This window comes from Mercenaria mercenaria, chromosome 13 (genome assembly GCF_021730395.1).
Source record: "Mercenaria mercenaria strain notata chromosome 13, MADL_Memer_1, whole genome shotgun sequence".
Classification (NCBI taxonomy): Eukaryota; Metazoa; Mollusca; class Bivalvia; order Venerida; family Veneridae; genus Mercenaria; species Mercenaria mercenaria.
The window spans coordinates 42,555,590-42,575,818 of NC_069373.1; the positions used below are offsets into that span (position 1 = coordinate 42,555,590).

At 33.4% G+C, this 20,229-nt stretch overlaps 1 protein-coding gene across 1 annotated transcript in view; it reads left to right on the top strand.

The window, feature by feature from the left end:
* LOC123530400 (fatty acid synthase-like) overlaps positions 1 to 20,229 on the top strand; it is a 315,596-nt gene that overhangs the window by 107,495 nt on the left and 187,872 nt on the right. The gene's annotated exons all lie outside the window — the stretch shown is intronic.

Here is a 20,229-nt window from a genome sequence, read left to right on the forward strand (position 1 = left end):
AACTGTCATAAAACCAAACATTTTTAATATTTTCATGGGAAATTTTCAGTTTATTTTTGTAAATACATATGCCTTAAAATATTTTACTTTTTAAAATCCTTATTTCAAGCTAACATGTTTTTTTTTTAAGTTTTATCATAAAAAAGGGATTTTATTATATTTGTTGCCATGGTAACACAATTTTAGAAATATTTTTATAGAAATTGTTGTAGATTTTAATTGATTATCATTTTGTGTATTAAGAAGGGATCTTACTTATATCATGCAATTGTAACAAAAGATAAATTTATTTCGGAATTGTTAGCCATTACCGGTATGTGAGAAATAAACTAGAAAGAAAGGATAATTGAAATGTACTGTTTTTATTTTTAATATCTATGTTACGAAATATGTCATAAAATTGACAATTTTGAAGATTTTCATCTGAAATTTTCAGGATTTATTTCTGAATGAATATATTTTCTAAATATGCAAAAACCTGAAAATGTCAAAATTCCTCATCTGGACCCATTTTCTCAGTCATGGTCGCATATAAGCCAATGTACAAACTGTTGACCCAGGGGCTGAATTAATTTTGACCCCAGGGTCATGATTTCGATAAAATTGACAGTTGATCACTAAACAATACTAAATACCAAATATCTAAGGCCTGGGCCTTATGGTCCTAGACAAAAAGATTTTTGATAGTTTTTCCTATATCAGTTAATGTAAAAAGAGGGACCCACGGGTATGGCATTTATTGACCCAAAGGTCATGATTTTAACAATCTTAGTAGCGAACCATAAATTGCATGCCATATACTAGATATTTAAGCTCTAGACCTTATGGTATAAGACAATCATTTTTAAAATTTTTTCCTTGTTATAAATATATAAACTATGTGCCCACGGTGCGGGGCAAGTTTCAATCCCATTTGAACAATATCGGTAAACGTTTATTGCAAGGTATCAAAGTCCTAAAGTTTTCCCTATATAAGTCTTTATAAACCATGTGACCTACGGGGCCGGGCCATATTTGACCCTAGGGGGATAATTTGAGCAACCTTGGTAGACGTCTACTAGATAATGCTACATACCAAATACCAAAGTCCTATGCCCTTTGATTTTAGACAAGTAAATTTTCAAAGTGTTTCCCTGTATAGGACAATCATGAACCATGTCACCCTACGGCTGGCTATATTAGTCCCTAGGGGGATAATTTTAACAATCGTGGAAGAGGACTGCTAGATGATACTACTTACCAAATATAAACGCCATAGGACCTGTGATTTTGGACAAGAAATGTTTAAAGTTTTTTCCTCTCTGTTGCCATGGAATTCAATTTTTTGAACAATTCTTAATGAAAACGGAATATGTGAAACTGGACTGTTGGTTTAGGAGGAGGTGTTATTTAAAGGGAAGACTTGACAGACGACGGACGGACGGACGCCGGGAGGCGAGCAATCACAATAACTCACCCGAGCACTTTGTGCTCAGATTAGCTAATGAAATAGTACAGTTTGTCTGAAAAAGGCTATGTAGAAAAATGCACTCATTTACGATAAATTGTGATTTTGGGGTAAGGGTAGCGTAATGTAATATAACGAGAAATGATTTCAGTGACCCAATAAGTTTGTTCTTTTAATCGACAGAAAATAAAGTTTTCATCATTTCGTATTTTTGTCAAGTTCTGTAGGTTAGAATTTACATCAAGCAAGATTGAAGAAAACTTTTTATTCAAAAATCAACATTAAAATGGTCTTTTCAAATTTTACACCACTTTAAAGACATTTCTATATGAAAAAATGAGTAAAAAGGGAATTGATACTTGTTGACTATAAAGAGCGCTTAACGAAAACAATCTGACGGGCATGTAATCATGCTTTCTTAAATATAGACGTAAAAAGTCGTGTTTGAAGGCTAGAAGATAAAAATATTTCAGAAATATCAAAAATGTAAAATGCGCTTCAAATGAGGAATATAAGTAGTTTTAATCTGTGAAGAGCTTGAAATTTCATATCGCTGTACATAATATCTCCTGATAGCTTTTGCAACATAGCTGTCAACGCGCGTTGAAAGTTTCTCTTTTTGCTAAGATGAAACAACAGTACAATTAACTGATGTTTCTTATAGAAAATACTTCCAATCGATCAAGGACAGGTAAATCATTCTACATTAAAACAAACTGTAAATTGTGCAGAACTTCCAATATTTTTACATGAAAAAAAAACTACCAAATAGCGTCGAAAATAGATTCTATTTCTTTTTGCTAAGATGCAACAACCGGGAAAAAGTTGTTTTGGGACAGAAATCGGAAGAATATTGGCAATATAATTGAAATACGTAAGTGAAAAAGTACTGTGCTCAACCACACATTTTGAATGAAAATCATACGTAAATCATACAAAACGTGTAAAAACTTCCTTTTGTATGAATTTATCTAATTTTGTCAATTTGTTTTGGAAAGGGTAAATAAAACTCCTTTCTTCTTTAAATTTCCCTATGTAGATCTCACAACTGTACTTACTTTCAGCTAGTAAAACTCTTGACTGCAATTTATTATAATTTTAGTTAATGAAGATCTGAGAAAATCACTAAATTTGATTCAAGGAAGTATGCAAACAATACAGTTTACAGTTGTTATTTTTAGAACTTGATATTTATATAATATTGATTAAATGCGTGCATACATATCAGGGTTTTTCCCACGTCCACTACAAATCTACCTCCGGTAAAAGGAGGTAATCAAAAAACCAAACAAATAAAAAGTATGTTTTTCTAAAATGCTGAGTTTAAAATTCTCAAACGGTTGTTACCATTAAGGTTTTTGATGTTTGGTTTAAACAATATATTTTATTCAATTAAAATAGTTTGCTTATTTACATGTATATTTTGGTAATTTAAAAACAGTTTTTTTGGTTGAACAATTACTAAAATGCAATCCATTAATTAGAGATGGTACCTATCAAAGAAAATCTAAGGGCAGCAACTCTGAATTGACCAATGAACTGAAGCCAACATAAAACACTGGTCAAAAGTGAAAGAAAAATCAGATAGGTCCTTTTTCCAACCACTGATCAGGCAGACAAAATATGACCTACATTTGTTTAAATCCCTTTGTATTCAATATACAATATGCACACTTTTCTCACGGCTTACACTGACATTTTTTTTGTAAGTTGTAGTGAGGCCCTGATAGAAAATTTAGTTGTGCATGAAGAATATGTAAAATAATGCATAAATTCCTTTGAAGAAAATTTACGATATTAAGAATCGTTATTTAGTTTTGATCCTCAAGCCAAAGTTACTTATTTTTCTCAATAGTGATACATTGGTTTACACAAAATTTATATATTAAAATGTAAAAGTTATATATCCAACAATGAGAAATAACAAAAATGTTGCATGTAAATTGGTATAACGTTTGTGTAACAAAGTAGCTAGATTGCGTATATTTATCACTTCAATGAATCATTTTGAAAGGGTTTTGTATGCTTTAGTCATTTTGAAGAATTTCTCTCACTGTTCAGGATCGGCAGAACTTTGCTTCAAATAATGTAACACAAAAAATCATTGTCATCAAATACAATTACAATGTTTTAAGGTAGTGGTTGTAATTACAACATTTTAAGGTAGCTGATAGGTAATGACTCTATGTAATGTATTTTAAGCAATCCAGCATTCTCTGGATAGAACTATCACGAGCATTGCTTTCCTTGAAAAACAAATAAATGCTGAAAAGCATATGGCAATTACTTTATTTGATGATTTTCGTTACAGGTCAACTATCTTAAACAAACTATAAGGTGTTTTATTTATTGTTGTAAACAAAGTAAGTGGGTAACTTAAGATATAAACATTAATTTACAACTTAAACTTTATACAAAACTTGAAGAAAGGTTTTTGTTAGGGCCTCTCATTTACAATTATATCAACAATTATCACCTGAATTGCGTGCATTCATGAGTGAAAAATATTGATGGTAAAATGGTGTAGGGATTTGTTTACATTATAAAATCTTTAATAACTTCTTTCAGGTAAATTTTTGATATGGTTTTGGTAAGCTTATAATAAAGAGCATGTCATTCTCTTTCATTCAGAATTTTTTCAGGCGTTTTAGACTCTTGGCTAGTCTTGGAATTTGACTTTATTAAAAGACAAAAGGAAGTTCAGTATAGGCTCTTACAAAGTTTTGAAAGTAGACTAAACTTACACTATACTCTATTGAATTTACTTAGCTGTGGACACTTTTGATATAGGCTATAACTGGGGAAATCCTAAAGTCACTGAAAAACAGCCAATACAAGAGTTGTCCATTTTGCTTCGTATATTTTGAGAAAGTCATTTTTTAAATATCAAATATTTCTAATTTTACATGGAGAAGAGACAAACCATCAATATATTTAGTAAATTGGTGCACTTAGCTATTATTTCACTCTGAAAAAAGTCTGTAAAATGAATTTGATTTTTTTAGGTACCATCTCTACATTAATATTTTACAGAAAATTATTTTACGTGGATTTTGGTTATTTGCAGATTTTCCAAATTATGAAAACTTCCGAGAGCATTTTCCCAATGCAACCGGTATTGGTAGCATTTCCAAAATGATGAAAAAGGCTTGTTTATATCAGTATCGTTGTATAACATGTATGAACACATATTTCGTCCGAAGCTTTCTACATTTGTGTAATATGAGTAAATATTACCTGTTTTCCTGTCAGTGCATATTGCAGGCCCTATATGTAGCATTCTGCATGTTACCTTACATACAATCCTTCTATAGGCTTTATTCTCTGTTCTGACAACGTCAATAGTCGTACCAAAATGATACCGGGTGACAGATCTATTTTCGACTAATATATCAGTGCAGGGCTCCATATGTACTGTTGGCAATGGATACGTTTGCAATGGATACGTTTGCATACTGTAGGAAACATCAATTAATGATATTTGCAAAACAAAATCAAAACTATCATCTAAAACATAAGTTATTTATGTTTAAGTAGCACCATTGCATTCATCGTAAGCCGATTAAGTTTCCGTTACATACAAATATACAGTCAAATAAAAAGTCATATATATTTCTTTTGCTGTAAATTTGTTAGATTATCCTTTTTTCTTTTTCAAGTAACCTTGAAGGTGATGGATTTAATGAATGCAACTTTTGTCTCAAAGGGTTTGTCAATACGCTACGCCCTATTTCAATATCAGTTTCCTTTGGCATGTCGATAACTTCACATTTCGACCCATCTTGTAATAATCACACGTACAGAATCAGAGGTTCCTTAAACATGACATTTAGTCAATGATAGAATATTGGATCTATTGGATACACGTACGTTGCTATTCAAACTATACTTTTCTAACATTTCCATTGTTTCATTTATCATATAGCGCTGTATAGATGAAATAGTGTTTTAAATATAGTCTTCTAGAAGTAATTACAATAGCATTTCATTTGAAATTGTAACCTTTACTGACCCTTGCTCAGAGACACAATTATGTGGATATAGAGTTTCTAATGAACTATTTTGCTTTGCCAGGTCTATTTCATTGTTATTCTAGATCAAACATTTTTGGTCTTACTATTATGCTGCAATCTATCATTTGGGATGCAATACATGTTTTAAATGGTTATTGGATATATAACCATGTGTTTAATATTCAAACCTTCTTTGCAAATTTATGGTGAGGATCAAACTTACAACGTTCCGTACAAAAAGAAAAAAAAGGACACACACTCACACACATACAAAGCAAACACACAAGGACAAAACAAACAAATTTTCTAACCCGTGTTGGTGTAAAAAACACCATGCGTCAGCAGGCAAATGCAGATGGGTAGAACCACTGACTTTACGTTAGAATAACAGTCCCCTAGTGGTCATCCTAATACTTTAGAAAACGCATTTAGTATGGCCCTATATCACTCACAGAGTTTGGTTGTTTGCTTTGGTTGCTTACATGAAATGTCTAAAGCTTCGTAAAAACACTAGGTAAAAACTAGGTAAATAGGTCGTGGTAATGATTATTCAAGATAACTACTAAAATCTGTTTAAGAATTATACAGGTGGTGCAAACAAGAAAAAGGGTCAGTAGATAAGGGTTAAAAATATGAAAGATAAGGATTGAAATCTGTATCAAAAAGTTATACAAGTCACCCAAATTTCACTGCTGTACCTTCAAAAACAAGAAAGTAGGTCAGTAGGTCACAACTAAGACTATTCAAGATGAGTTTTGAAATCTGTATCAAAAATTATACAGGAGGTCAAATTGTCTGTACTGTAACTTCAAACACAAGAAGGAAGGTTAGTAGGTCATGATAAAGACTATTCAAGGTGAGTACTGGATTCTGTATAAATATTATACATGTGGTCCGAATTTCTATGCGGTAACTTTAAGAACAAGAAAGAAGGTCAGTAGGTCACGATAAAGAAAATTTTAAGTATTGAAATTTGTTGAAAAATTATACAGGTAGTTCAAATCCTCAATTTGCTGTAGCTTCGAAACAAGAAAGTATGCCAGTAGGTCAGGGCTAAGAACACTTAAGGTAAGTATTGAATTCTTTACCAAAGGTCAAAAACGTGGTCAAAATTACTTTTCTGTAACTTCAAGAACAATCAAAAGCCTGAATGGCCTGAGTCGGCTAATGATTGATGTACTGACAGTATAGTCTACCAGTTTCAGTTTGTTTTTAGTTTTTTTCTTAAAAGTTCATAACACAGCTCGATATTTACCCAAAATATTATATCCGGATACGATTACACTTTTCTCCAGTTTGAACAATATATTTTACAAATTGTGATGATACGAAGACATTTAGCAGCAATTGGCAGTATCTGACATTGAAGTTTACGGTTAAATTACCTCTTATTTAAATCTTTTCATAAAAAAGTTGTTTCGTTTCGCCAAACATAGACGATCTACTTTCGATTTCAAAAACTACAAGAAAATACAATTTAATGTTTCGCCGATTTGTTTATTTCTCGAAAAATAAGAATTAAAATCATTTTTAATATCAGTAGTAACTAAACAAACCAGTAAGAGCTTCTTCTTCCGATAATTTATCCGTTTACTGACTGCAAAATTCAACCCACGCAAAGTTTATAGAAATCATACGATGCGTGTTTACGTTCAATGTGGGAGAATTAAGGCTGATCGGCTATGTTACCTAACGCATCCAGACGATTCAGATTTTGTTTTTAAAAAAGCATTGTGTGCGTTTCTATAATTTTATATACGTTTTTATACGCTTAGAAATTATTAGACATGCGTATTTGCATTATTTCTATACGTAATTTACGCTAATACGCATCTTATCTGGAGCCCTGCTGGAACTATTTTTTGTCTTTCGCTGGATGTTACCCAAGCTTTGTAAGCCTGCGCAATTCTTAAAATGCACATTTATGCTTAATGAGTTACATTCGAGAATTGCACAATTACAAGTCATAAATATGACAGATTACATCGTATATTGGTCATAGCAAAGGGAATTGACACAACTTAACTTCATTCATGCAGTGAACTGTTTGAAGTTTGAGAAATCTAATGGAACTACATCCCTTCACTGTGTTATTTGGTCCATTTAGAGAATCGTTGGATAGCAAGGACTCGTCAAAAGGCTTTCAGCCTTTAGCCGACTCAATAAAATATGTTAGTAGGTCACGATTTATACTATTCAATAGGAGTATTGAATTTTCTATCTAATATTATAAATGTTTTCTTTTGCTTTGGATTTAATGTCGCACCGACACATTTATAGGTCATAGGTCGACTTCCAGCTTTGATAAAGGAGGAAGATTCTAGGTACACCTCCGTGCCCCTCCGTGCACGTGGTGTCTACCTCCACCATTAAAACTGGAAGCCGCCATATGACCTAACATTGTGTCGGTGTGACGTTAAATCCAACAACAACAAATCATAAGAAAATAAAACGCAAGTATAATGTTTGATACAGATTTCAATACTCATATTGAATAGTATGAATCCTGACCTAGTGACCTATTTATTTGTTTTTGAGGTTATAGAATAGAAATTTGGACCACGTTTTAAACTTTTTATGAAGATTTCAATACTTATATTTAATTTAGTCCCGATCTACTGACCTACTTGTGGTCCAAACTTCTTTGTTATTGCTTTAAACAACAAATTAATCTATTTAAAACAAGGGGTCACCCGGGCGTGGCCTTATTGGCACATGGGTCATGATTTGAACAATTGTGAATTTTGACAAGAGCTTTTTAAAGGCTTTTCCCTATATAAGTCTTTATAAACCATTAGACTCCCAGGGTGGGATCAGATAATATTAGGGAGATAATTTGAACAAACTTGGTAGAAGACCACTAGATAATGCAACATACCAAATATCAAAGCCTTGGAACCTGTGGTTTTAGGCAAGTAGATTTTCTAAAAATGTTTTCCCATTCGGTTATCATTGCCACTAGAATTCTGTATTGAATTCAATTATTTGAAAAAAAAAAAAATAGAAAAATACCATCAAAGGAACATCGCTGTGAATTTCATCAAAATTCGCCTGGTGGTTTAGTAGGAGATACTATTTAAAGGAAAGTGTGGACGGAAGGACAACGGACGGACGGCCGTTGAGCGATCACAATAGCTGGCCCTGAGTACTTTATGCTTAGGTGAGCTTAAATAAATATTTAATCACACATTCTGCTGTGCTTTATTGTATTAGAAATAATATGTCATTTAAACAACGTTAGTGCTTTCCGAAATTTGTTAAATGTCTGTAAGAAAAGAAACATTTCATACAAGCAGTTTTTATAGCACGTATCTTTTAACACCCAAATTGTTTTAAAAAGTGGTTTCAGTACTTTCAAGTCCGTATGTATGCTCTTTTACTTTTTTAGATATTTGCCGTAAATAAAGAGATCTGCACATTTCATGCTGATTTTTAAGACTTTTATGAAATTATCTACGTGTAAAAACTTAGAATCTGATATATCATCTTTGAAAAAACAGTACTGTTCCCGTTTCAGCGAAATTAGTCCCGGATTGCCATTGATTCATTTAATGATTTTCCTTTCTATTATACTGAGTACAGATCTTATTGTACATTTCCTGAATAAATGACTTTACACCACCTTAGAAGATAAAAAGTAGTTTCGTACTTCGTTTTTAAGTTGTTTTTTTTCTCTTTTTTTCCGCGCGGTATCTGCATGGTTGTCCATAGGCATTTAAATATGAACAGTCGCTCCGTACTGTATATATAAGTTTTTGTGTATAAGCAGTACTATGTGTTAGGTTTAAAACAGTCCACATGCGCAGACAAACACATTATAAATGTGTATCTACACTTAAACTAGAAGACCTTGAATTTCCTAAATAAGTGAGTGTTAATTTTACATATGAAATTTTAATTGTAAATGTAGCTTTAGCTTTCAGCCAAAATATTCAGTCAAGTTATATTCATTTGATGAAAATTTCTACAGTTAAATATATATTTAAAGTAAACTATTCAGTGACCGATGCAAATTGTATGTCATGTTATTACGACCTTGCAATAACTAATTTTGGTTTCTTGCTTTACTTAATGACTACAAATAAGGGATCTCATTATATGATAAATTATAGTCCCGATCAATCCCACACTTGTTGCGAATTCAGTTTCCTTACTACACGCCAATGTCAAAGAGCATGTGGGCATGCACACACAAACAAATTTTTGAAAAAATCAAAGGCGTATGAAATACCTGATAGCTGGATCGAATGTATATATGGTGCAATCACATTGATCAGTCAGAGCCGTATTGAGATTACTGTATTCGCAGATCTTCTTAACCTGAAAAAAAGGTTACATGTACGTGTGATGCTGCTTATAATTAAGTAATACAAAAGGCGGAAATGTACTTACTAATCATGAACACACTAAATAGCTTGCCTTCTGTATTCTATATAAAATTGACAAATTTCCAATGGTTGTAGCGCACATCAGGATCAATTTTTAAATGTTTGTATTTTACATTTTCTTGACGAATATTGTCAGTGCAGAATAAAAATAAAAATCAAAGTGTGAAGGCGGGGGGAATTTCATGCTTGATACAAGTATTATATTTTCAGTCAAACACACAAACTGCAAAATCAGCTTAAAATGAGACCATAATATAACTACTACATCTAAAACATTATTTCATTAGCTGGCCTCTATAAGTCACCCCAGTGCAAGTTTCCTTGACTCGGAAACTCGATATGAACTATGTTCATCCCGAGTTACTTTGAGCGATTTCTTCGAGAGACTTCACGTTACTTCCTGCAGATGAAGTGTGTAATTCTATTCTGAGAAATTGGCGGACTCGACTGGTTGATCATCTGCGGATGCAGCAGAGTCGTTTTAAGCTTAGCATGACTTTTTAATCTTTGAAAACTAATAAGCTCGCTGGGTTCCCAATATCAACCACAGGAACCAAACCTGGAGTAACATTATAAAGGTTCACAATCCATTTATATACTACTCCCTGTGGTGGTATCCTTAAATTTGTCAACATTGTCCCGTTTTTTTTAGGAAACAAAAAAAAGGAGTGAGGTCAATCAAATATTCCTAAGCCATTATACTTTAAAAACAATTTTAAATATTCGCAACTTAACAAATCTCCTTTAGGGCAGCCAAAAGGAACCCCAAAATATAACATCAGTGACATATAAGAATATCAACGGTAATGGTATTTCTGTTATGATATTAAGATATTAAGATCATAGCGAAAAACCTGTTTCAAAAAGAGTTCTTTAGGTATATTGCATGTGTATAAAACATGCTAAAATGTTGAAACAAATCAGTAAAACGGTCTTGTATAAAAACTTCTTCTTGCACTCGATCCGCCTATGTATTGAGAAGAGAAGGAAAAAATCGTGTACAAACAAGGCAATTCATGTGCTGCCTATTAATGCATGGCTTCTATTTCTAAAATACGTGTCATGGAGCGTCTATGTATTACTGTTTAGATAACGGCAGATGGACATCTGGTATCTGCGTCTTGTTTTTTTGTCTTAAAAACTTATTTTTGTTGCATAAACGATAAAATCTCATCTATGGTATGTTTTGCTATATCCTTTATCAACCCAAAGCGCACTGCTTCCAACAGATTCAACAAAGTGCTTGTATTTTACTACCTTTTGAACTCAGCGTTTGCTCGATTTCTGTCGATAACCGTCAATGCATTTAAACGCCTGTAACTTGTGCGATTGTGTGTTTATAGGAATCATGGCAATGATTTTAGAAAGTATCAGTTGATTTTTACTTATCTTACCACAGAATTCGTAACTCTTGAAGGATTGGCGTACTTATCCGTGCACTAAATAAGTGTACGCACACAAAATTACTAGAATGTAAAATGATCTTTCTTGAAATGTGTTCCTATTTACAATTATTTTAAGTTAATAGCAAAACTGTGGGTAATGTCATGCTTGTTATAACAAGAAATGAAAAATATCGCTTTAAAACCTTCAATAATGCTTTTGGTAAGGGTGTTGATTTTTGAGCCCTGGTTATGGATATCTAAAACATTTTATACGCTGGGAATTGAAATTTGCACGGAAATCGTGAACTCATTAATTTTTGTGAAACATGAAAATATGAAAATAATACATTTAGTCTTCGTGTCATGCTTTTTATGCATGAACTGTGACAATACACGTTTGTTTAGTGTATAAATGGGATATGTTTGTGACATCACATTTCCGCGGGCTTATGCAGGCGTTAATACACAAAAAACTTGTATTTTCCCTTCACTGATAATTTACAAGCAACGCGTAAACTTTACATTCTAAAAGATTTTTTTGTGTTACTTAGCCTAGACTGTTGGCGATAGTAATAAAGGAACGTACAAAATTGGACATGACGATATATGCTTAATAACAACCTACTTGTTGTACGCAGTCGTATCGTTCAGATAGGTACATCACATCATCTTTCATTTCAGAATTTCCGCCGACTATCAAACGAGGGGGTCCATATAGGTCAAGGGCGTCAAAAACTGTATGTGCTATATCGTCATCTTGGAAATCATCGAAATTGCACTTTACCGTAATCCCCTCTACAAAAAAAACAACAACAAAAAAACAACATAAGAACGAAAAGACACACATGAAATCACATGAAAAGCATACCCAAAATCTACAAAACAGGTACTTGCAATCTAAAGTAGAATCGGGTAACAAAATTGAGTCATTGTTAGTCTTTAATACAAGAGGAAAACAAGATAAATTTGCTCTCATAACAGAATTCTATAGAAGCATATATGTATTACACAGTCAAATATGATCGAAGGTTGGACCCAGTATTTTAAGGCCTTCGGAAACTCTACAATGATCAAAACACTGCAACATTTAATCTAATAGAATGCCGCTAAGAAGATATTGACACGGACATTTTAATGTAGCTAAAAAATAGACAGCTATTTCTTGGTTGTTTGTAGAAATTGCATTTTTCTGTTCATCTGTACGCAGCTTTAAGATTAGTATGATTGAAGACTGAACTTCTATTTAAACAGTTAACAAAGTTGTGCTGTACTTTGGTAGCTGTAGGGCATTTAGAATATCTGGGGCTGGAAGCGAATCGCACCATTAATAATATTAACGTCACATAATTCAAATTAATTTCCAAGAACCTATTCATAGATATGGCTTTACCTGTGTGCAAAGATATGCATTTTAGGCCTGTTTGCTTCCTCTTCATAACTTTCAAAATAATAGTAGGAGATAATTTCGTGTAATTAGTGTGAATTATTTTACATCATAATCTTTCTAGAATCGAAATTAGCCTGAAGAAAGACAGAAACGCCGAAAAATTAACATTTTATCTAAAAGATAATACAGAGCCCATTCAATGTTGATTTCTACTAGTTTACAGCTACTAGACATTATTCTAGGCTTTTTGGATAAATTACCTGACACTTTAACTTCCGATGTACCAAATGTGCAGAACTACTTCAATGTCAAAAATAATATAACTGTTACGTGTAGCTTAGGTGTAACCAATTGCCAAATAGTCTATTTCCTTATTCCTCTGTACATAATATATTGAAAATATACCAAGATACTGTTATGTATGACATTCCTTCTTTAAATTTATCTCTGTAGTCAAGAATATTCTATTGTGTTCTTTAACAATACTGATAAACAATTATTTTTAGAAGGATTGTTCTTTATTTTTCCAGAATGTTCTTTTTATTCTTAGTGTTGCATGAAAAGTCTTGAATCTTCCATGATAGAAAAAATAGTGAAATAATTTAGAACTTAGAATATGGAACTTAGAGTATAGAACTTATATGAAAACTTTCCTGTATTTCTTAATTACAAAATATTACCAGTTTGGATATCCTTTCGGCTACCATAGCAGACTAATACGTACCATAAAAACGGGGGTCGCTATTACCGCTATCATACACCGACTGACTACCGCAGACGCCTAAAACGTACCATCAAAACGAGGGTCCAGATTACCGACATCGTACAGCGTAGGACTACCGGAATTTTTTATTTTTTCTTTTTATCTGGGGGGAATTTGAATGCTCTTTATTTATTGCAGAATTTGATCTGAAGTGTAAACTTTCATTTATGTTATTAACAAAACGGTATAGAATCAGTTAAACTAATAAGTTAAATCATTCATATGACATACTAAATAATATTACGCAACAGATTACAGGTCTCCATAAAATTTAAAAACAAAACCAAACGTCTCGTGCGCATTAATGTTCTAAAATCATTGTTATCGCAATTTGTTGACAAAAAAAAAACCTTTTCAGACAATTAAGGGATCATTACTCTCCAAAAATACCCATTAGTTTTGATGGTTGCTCGTCGCGGTAATTACCAAACTCAGTTTTTAAAACTTAATTAATTACTCATTTCTACGCTACGGTATTTAAAGCTATTTTACTACGTCTGCATTATGCGGCTCCGGTATTCTAGAAGTCTGAAAACCACGGGTCTGCCACTGATGCGTTTTGTAGACTTTTCACCAGTTACTTTCACTGTGGCACTACGGTAGTTCTGAACTTTTTTCCATGAAATACAAAATTTCACTGTGGTAATCAGAAAGAGTGTACATTTATACACTACGGCAGTAATATTTTAAATTGTTATTGCACATAGAACATACCTATATACACTGTGGTAATTCTCTACAGAACGCTTCATCGTTTTTACACCGCAAGGGTAATACATATGCACTTGTACTTTTCAAATTTAAAACTCAAACTTTAAGTAAAAATGCATTTAAATTATCCCAAAGTACACAACGGTAATTTTGACTTTGAGCTCCATGCATTATGCATTATAATGCATGGATACTCTGGAATGCTTTATAAATGGTACAGTATTCAGTATTTCACATGTGCCTTTGTATACTCATTATATTAATTTATAGTCCGGGTCCGTAATGTAGGAGATACATTCGTGCACTTGTAATCTTTGAATCCTCTCACTGACGGAGGGTCGCAGGTTCGGGCTGTGCTACCGACTAGGATTTTTTATGTGGGAAAGTAGGCAGTTGCTTACGGACTTTGGCGTCTAGTACTGGTCTTTCCCAGGAAGGATGGTTAGTTGAACTGGCTGCCTGATATAACTGGAATAATGTCGAAAATGGCCGTAAATTCAAACAAAAACCGACTCTAAAATGATCTGTTTCCAAAACCGTACATGAATGTGCTTTCGGTGAAATGAAATCTTACAATTCTTCATTATATGATTAAACAATTGATACCTTAATTGGGACTTTAAAGAAAAGTATCAACGGAATACAGCTCGCAGCTGGGATACGCTCTAATTTAGATATAATGCTATTAATAAATGCAGTTATTTTAAAATCTGTTTGAAAGTCAGTAAGGCATAACAAAGTAAGAAAAAGACACTTTTAGCTATTATTATAAGTTTTAGCACGAAGTGTCATTCGACATTTTTGAGTTTTGTTTTGGCACTTGCATCGTATACACCACAAAAACAGATGAATATGAATATGAATAAATTTAAATGAACCTTAATAACGTATAGTTGACGCGTTTACATGGTCCGATCCGCTGACATAACTGGTATGTGACTAAAAGTAAATTGCAACAAAAACATTTTTATAACAGAAAATAATAAGATAAAATAATAAAATTAACAACTGAATGAGAACACTACAGTACAGGCCATCTCCTATGAACGGGTATGAGTAAGAAGAATCATATATCAAATGCTACACAACCTGAGCAACGTATTTTGGACTAAATTTCATGATAGACAGTCTACCTATAGTCCGATCCGGAGAAACAGGTAGGAGACTAAAAGTAAAACATTAAAAGCATACAAAAACATTTGACAGAAAATAAAAAAAAATATATTTAAACGAAAGCAAGTTGTAAAAGCTATAACAGATGAGGATCATTCATTACTTACAAATCATCGCAAAAGGTAACATAGAGCATATGTAATGTTACACAAAAAGTTCACTGAAAGTCATGAAAAAATTCCTGTTTTTTGTTTAAACTGAGTAAGAATGAAACAATTTTGTCAACAACTTACGACAATAACCGTTAATCTATATATACATGTATTTTTGAATAGCCGTCTAAAGGCAAGGGGGTGGGGGTTGGGGGGGGGATAGGGTAATTAGCATTGTTAATGACACATAGAAAGATAAAATGTCCAAAATTCACTGTGATAAACATGTCATCGGTAGAACTGTTTAATAAGTTAGTTATGTGTCTATATTTAATATGCCCGGTTGTATGATTATTATTTCTATACCATATTACAATGTATCAAAATTCACAAGAAGCCAAACTTTATGAAACATGTTTTTCTTGAATTTCAAAACTTTAACTCCAAACACCTTTTCCCTTGAGACAGCTCATATTAGAAAAGTATATTGCATGTGAAAATTAATTATCATTCGTACTAAAAAACATAACGTACATATACACACGACACATAGTAAAAATGTGTACACCATGTAATGTTGTCACTAATCTTAGACACTGTTTCTTTTTCCAGTTTGTACTTAGTGTCCGCTAGTCAGACAGTCATTTCTTCTTCGTCGATTTCCAACATAATTTTGTTGGCATTTTACGGGGTGTTTCTATTTTAATATGTACCTTCCTGGGTGATTATTTTGCAACCGTTATGTAGCTAAATAGAAGGAAGGGATTTCTTATTAAAATGTAGTAATAATGAGCAATAATAAAACGTATCAAATTATAACATTAGTGATTTGCAATGGTTATATATACTAAAATCGATTTTCTGGAGTTTCCAATTTTGCTCTTGTTGCCATAAGTTGTACGGACGTTTACGGATTGGAGGTCTGTATGGACTTGTTCTTTAGTTAGTCAACCCAGTTCTGGACGCATGATACGAAAGAAAGCATTCCCTGAAAGTATTATTTAAAAGATCACGGGGATTACCCCTGACAATAGATGACAAATATTTTTATGTAAGCAAGACATTTTGATTTTCAACTACAATTATTGCACAACTTCTCTGGAACTGGCTTTTGTACTTAAGGGCTGGATTTCTCGAAACTTTTTATCCTGTACTAAGAAGATTAAACTGTTAAGAGCAGTCGAATATATAATGCAATAACAGACTTTTCCTCTTCTGACATGCTTAAATATTTCGAGAAATTTGACCCAGAGCGATAATTTGAGTACATTTTTGGATTTGAGCGACTTGTTGACTCAGACCCAATTGATATACATGGAGTAAAAGAAACTACGTTCACGTAACATAGCAATGACTCAATAATACTATGACATCTTTAAAACTACTCATTAGATCAATATAACTTTTTAATAAGTAGAGTATTGTTATATCTGTGTAAATTGTCTTTACACTGCTTACAACCAAATGATGACGTTGGTGTTCGGAGACCACCGGCGGTCTTTAGTTCCTTCATACTGCAAACCTGACAAGCATTTGTTCGCCCTGACATTGAGATAATTTCGTGTGAGTCTGCAAACTCTCGGTCAATGGTATCAACTACCTGCGTTTGTTTGGGTTTCCTAATTCCTGAACGGTAACCTTCCATACTCTAGCTACCATGTTTCCAACTTTAATTTGACGTGTCATATGCTGTCCTTTGTTCATTGTACTAACCGAAACCAGGAATTATAATGTATTACATGTATTACATTATTCCTGCCGAAACATCCTTCCGTCGGACTAATTTCTGTGGTTTCAAATCATATGGCATGAATTTTCGCCCTTATTAAAAGACACACAAAGATTGGTTGAGCTGGCAAGGAACGCCTGTGCCAAAGGGATTGGTGTGTAGAATGTGTCTAGAAGCACTATACGGTTCAACCAGATGTTCAACAACCTTCCTCGTTAGTTCTACTTCTTTTTTCCCTCTAATATAAACTTTAAACTTCCAAAGATATGCAGAAACTGCATCTGCTAAAACGAATATTTTAAAGCCTCTCTTTAATACATACTATTAACTAAATGTTTATCTATTTATCTTTTTATACTGTAACACTCCTCTTTACGAGTATTACGTGCAGCTGCGCACCTGTACAAGAATTTTAGAAGTAGAATGGACAGGAGAATAAAAGTAATACACGATGTGTATTGCAAGCATGAATACAGTTGATAGTGTTAAAAACAAGAAGGGCTTACAGATAAAAGCAGTTTAAAGAAACAGTTCTATCATGTTAAGCATTGTGTGCAAGTTTGGTTACACCCTGCCTAAACTGGTTCAGGGTTGGGTCTTGCACAAGTTGTACTGGAAGGGAATTCCAAAGCACTATGGTGCCTGGAAAAAAGAGTACTTATAGTAATTACAGGGAGTGAGGATCTAGGTATAGGAGTGGGGATGCATATGTCTTGTTAGACGGGATTGGGGAGGGGGAGGGGCTGACATAGGGAGGAAGTGGTACAGCAACCAAACCACTCTGCAAATAATTACCACAGTAGACGTTTGCAGGAAGAACGAATTTCAATGTAGTACCGCAGTGTAGTTTTACTCGTCCTGTTACTAAGAACTATAGTAGACTTTTGTGAGAAACTTGAATTTTAAGGCAGTGCTATAGTGTAGTTATACATATTAAATGAAATGAAGTGCACTTCCACAGTGCTGAGAAGGTTACCCTGCAAAAGGATTATACTAGTAATCAAAACTTATCCTGTAGGCATTATTTATTCCCCCGATTACCACAGTAGTTTAATGCAGGGCATGCAAAACCAAAGGGAGTGCCGCAGCGTATTAATACATATTCACACAAAATAGCATGTACTGCCGCAGTGATGCAGTGGCCGTTTAAATATGTGACTTTTAATAAATAACATTAACTGTTTGTTTTATCTGCATATATATACCATAGTAGACTATTGCAGGAAACAAGAAACTATAAGTTGTGCCACAGTGTAGTTATACCAATAACCACACAATGGACATAACTACCATAGTGTAGCAACCGTTTTACATAAAAATTACCGCAGCATAAAAATGTAGTATATTTTTGTTAATTCCTTCTATTTACAATTGCGAAAATATACAATTTTTACCCAAATACTGCATTATACGCTATGGAAATGAGCACCCCCATTTTTCTTGTACGTATTAGTCGTCTGCGGTAGGCCGTCTGCAAAACAGTAGCGGTAATGGAGAACCCCAAAAATATAGTCTGCATTTAGCGTCTCAGGTAGTGCGTCGGTGTACGATAGCGGTAGTCGAAAGGATATTTAATATTTTGAAGGATTATTTGAAGGATTTATTCAAATTGTGGATTTAAAAAATTATCTTTGAAGAGAGGAATTATAAATTTTGTATATACTAAACCTACTTTTGAACTGTCGTGAAATATTGTAAAAATTCTTCTAACTGGATTGCAATTTGATCTGGACAGGATTTGGACTATTTTACACATTATTGGATTATACGACTTCTTTTTTTTAAGGTATTTGAATTGTTACTTTAATTCATGAATAAATTTTGTTGTTGTTAATAGTTGCTGGTTTGTCTTTATTAAAATAATGCATTTATACTGTTTGATTAAAAAAACTACTTTGTCAATTGGAAATTTAGAAGCTGAGACTTAAAAGTTTTTTTTACACCCTCATTAATACCGATAATATATTTTCCGGTCTTTCTGTATCCTGCGTTCCACCATTCTCTGCACGAGCTATATACTTCATTGCCACAGAAGCCTTCATCAGACCCGTCTTCACAATCCACATAATTATCACATTTCAGTCTCTTTGGAATACATCTGAGAACATCACAGTGAAATGCTACATGTGTCTGGCACGTATCTGTAATTGAAAAATATGAGGTGATGGCGGATTTCAGCACCGAAACACAGCCAGAGAGCTTTGCATCACAAATAAGGCCAACAACAAAAAGAAAATGTAGTATGTAGTGGTTAAGAATAGCAGACGGGTTACTTTAAAAGCCGTAATACAACATGTACATTTTAATCCCATGTGCAATACAAAAATGAGTATGGGGTTGATAAAAGAGCAGGGTGTTTGGGGGAAGTGGAAAAAAAGAAGAATGAATATTCAACCGGGAAATCCACATTCCAAAAACGCCCTATACCGCAAACCAATCACGCACGTGCACGAAACACACATACACACATACACGCAAGCACGCACGCACTTACACTTGCACGCGTGCCCGCAGGCACGCATACACACAAACCAAACAAACAGACAAGAAGGAAAAAATACACAGTAGGGCAACGCCAAGGGACGACCAGTGGCCAAAAATATGGTGGACACTTAACCTTACTCATAGTTAAAAGAGAGGGGGCGATGGTCGGGGAAAAAGGAAAGAAATGGCAACAACAGCACGAAAATATACAACAATGTTGAATTTAATTAATGTTTTGCAATGTCTGTTGATATGAAAGACGCGAAAATGCCAAACATCCGTTGTGGAATATTTTAGATATAGATGCACTGAGTAGGATCTTTTAACAAATAAACATACGGGACCGCATCATCAATAAAATGTGTTAATAAACATTGCTTATCAAGAATTATAACTATTTCTGCAACGCCTCTTGTCTAACAATTCATATAAAAATAATGTCTACGTCATGTCGCAACGCCTCTTGTCTAACAATTCATATAAAAAATAATGTCTATGTCATGTCTTTGCGTTCATTAGTTTTTAGCTAGAACTACGAGCAAAGACGTTGCATGTAAATAGTTCCAATATTACGAGAATTTATAAGAAAAATAGACACATAATTTGAGTCAGCTAAATATGAGCCGCGCCATGAGAAAACCAACAAAGTGGTCAGAA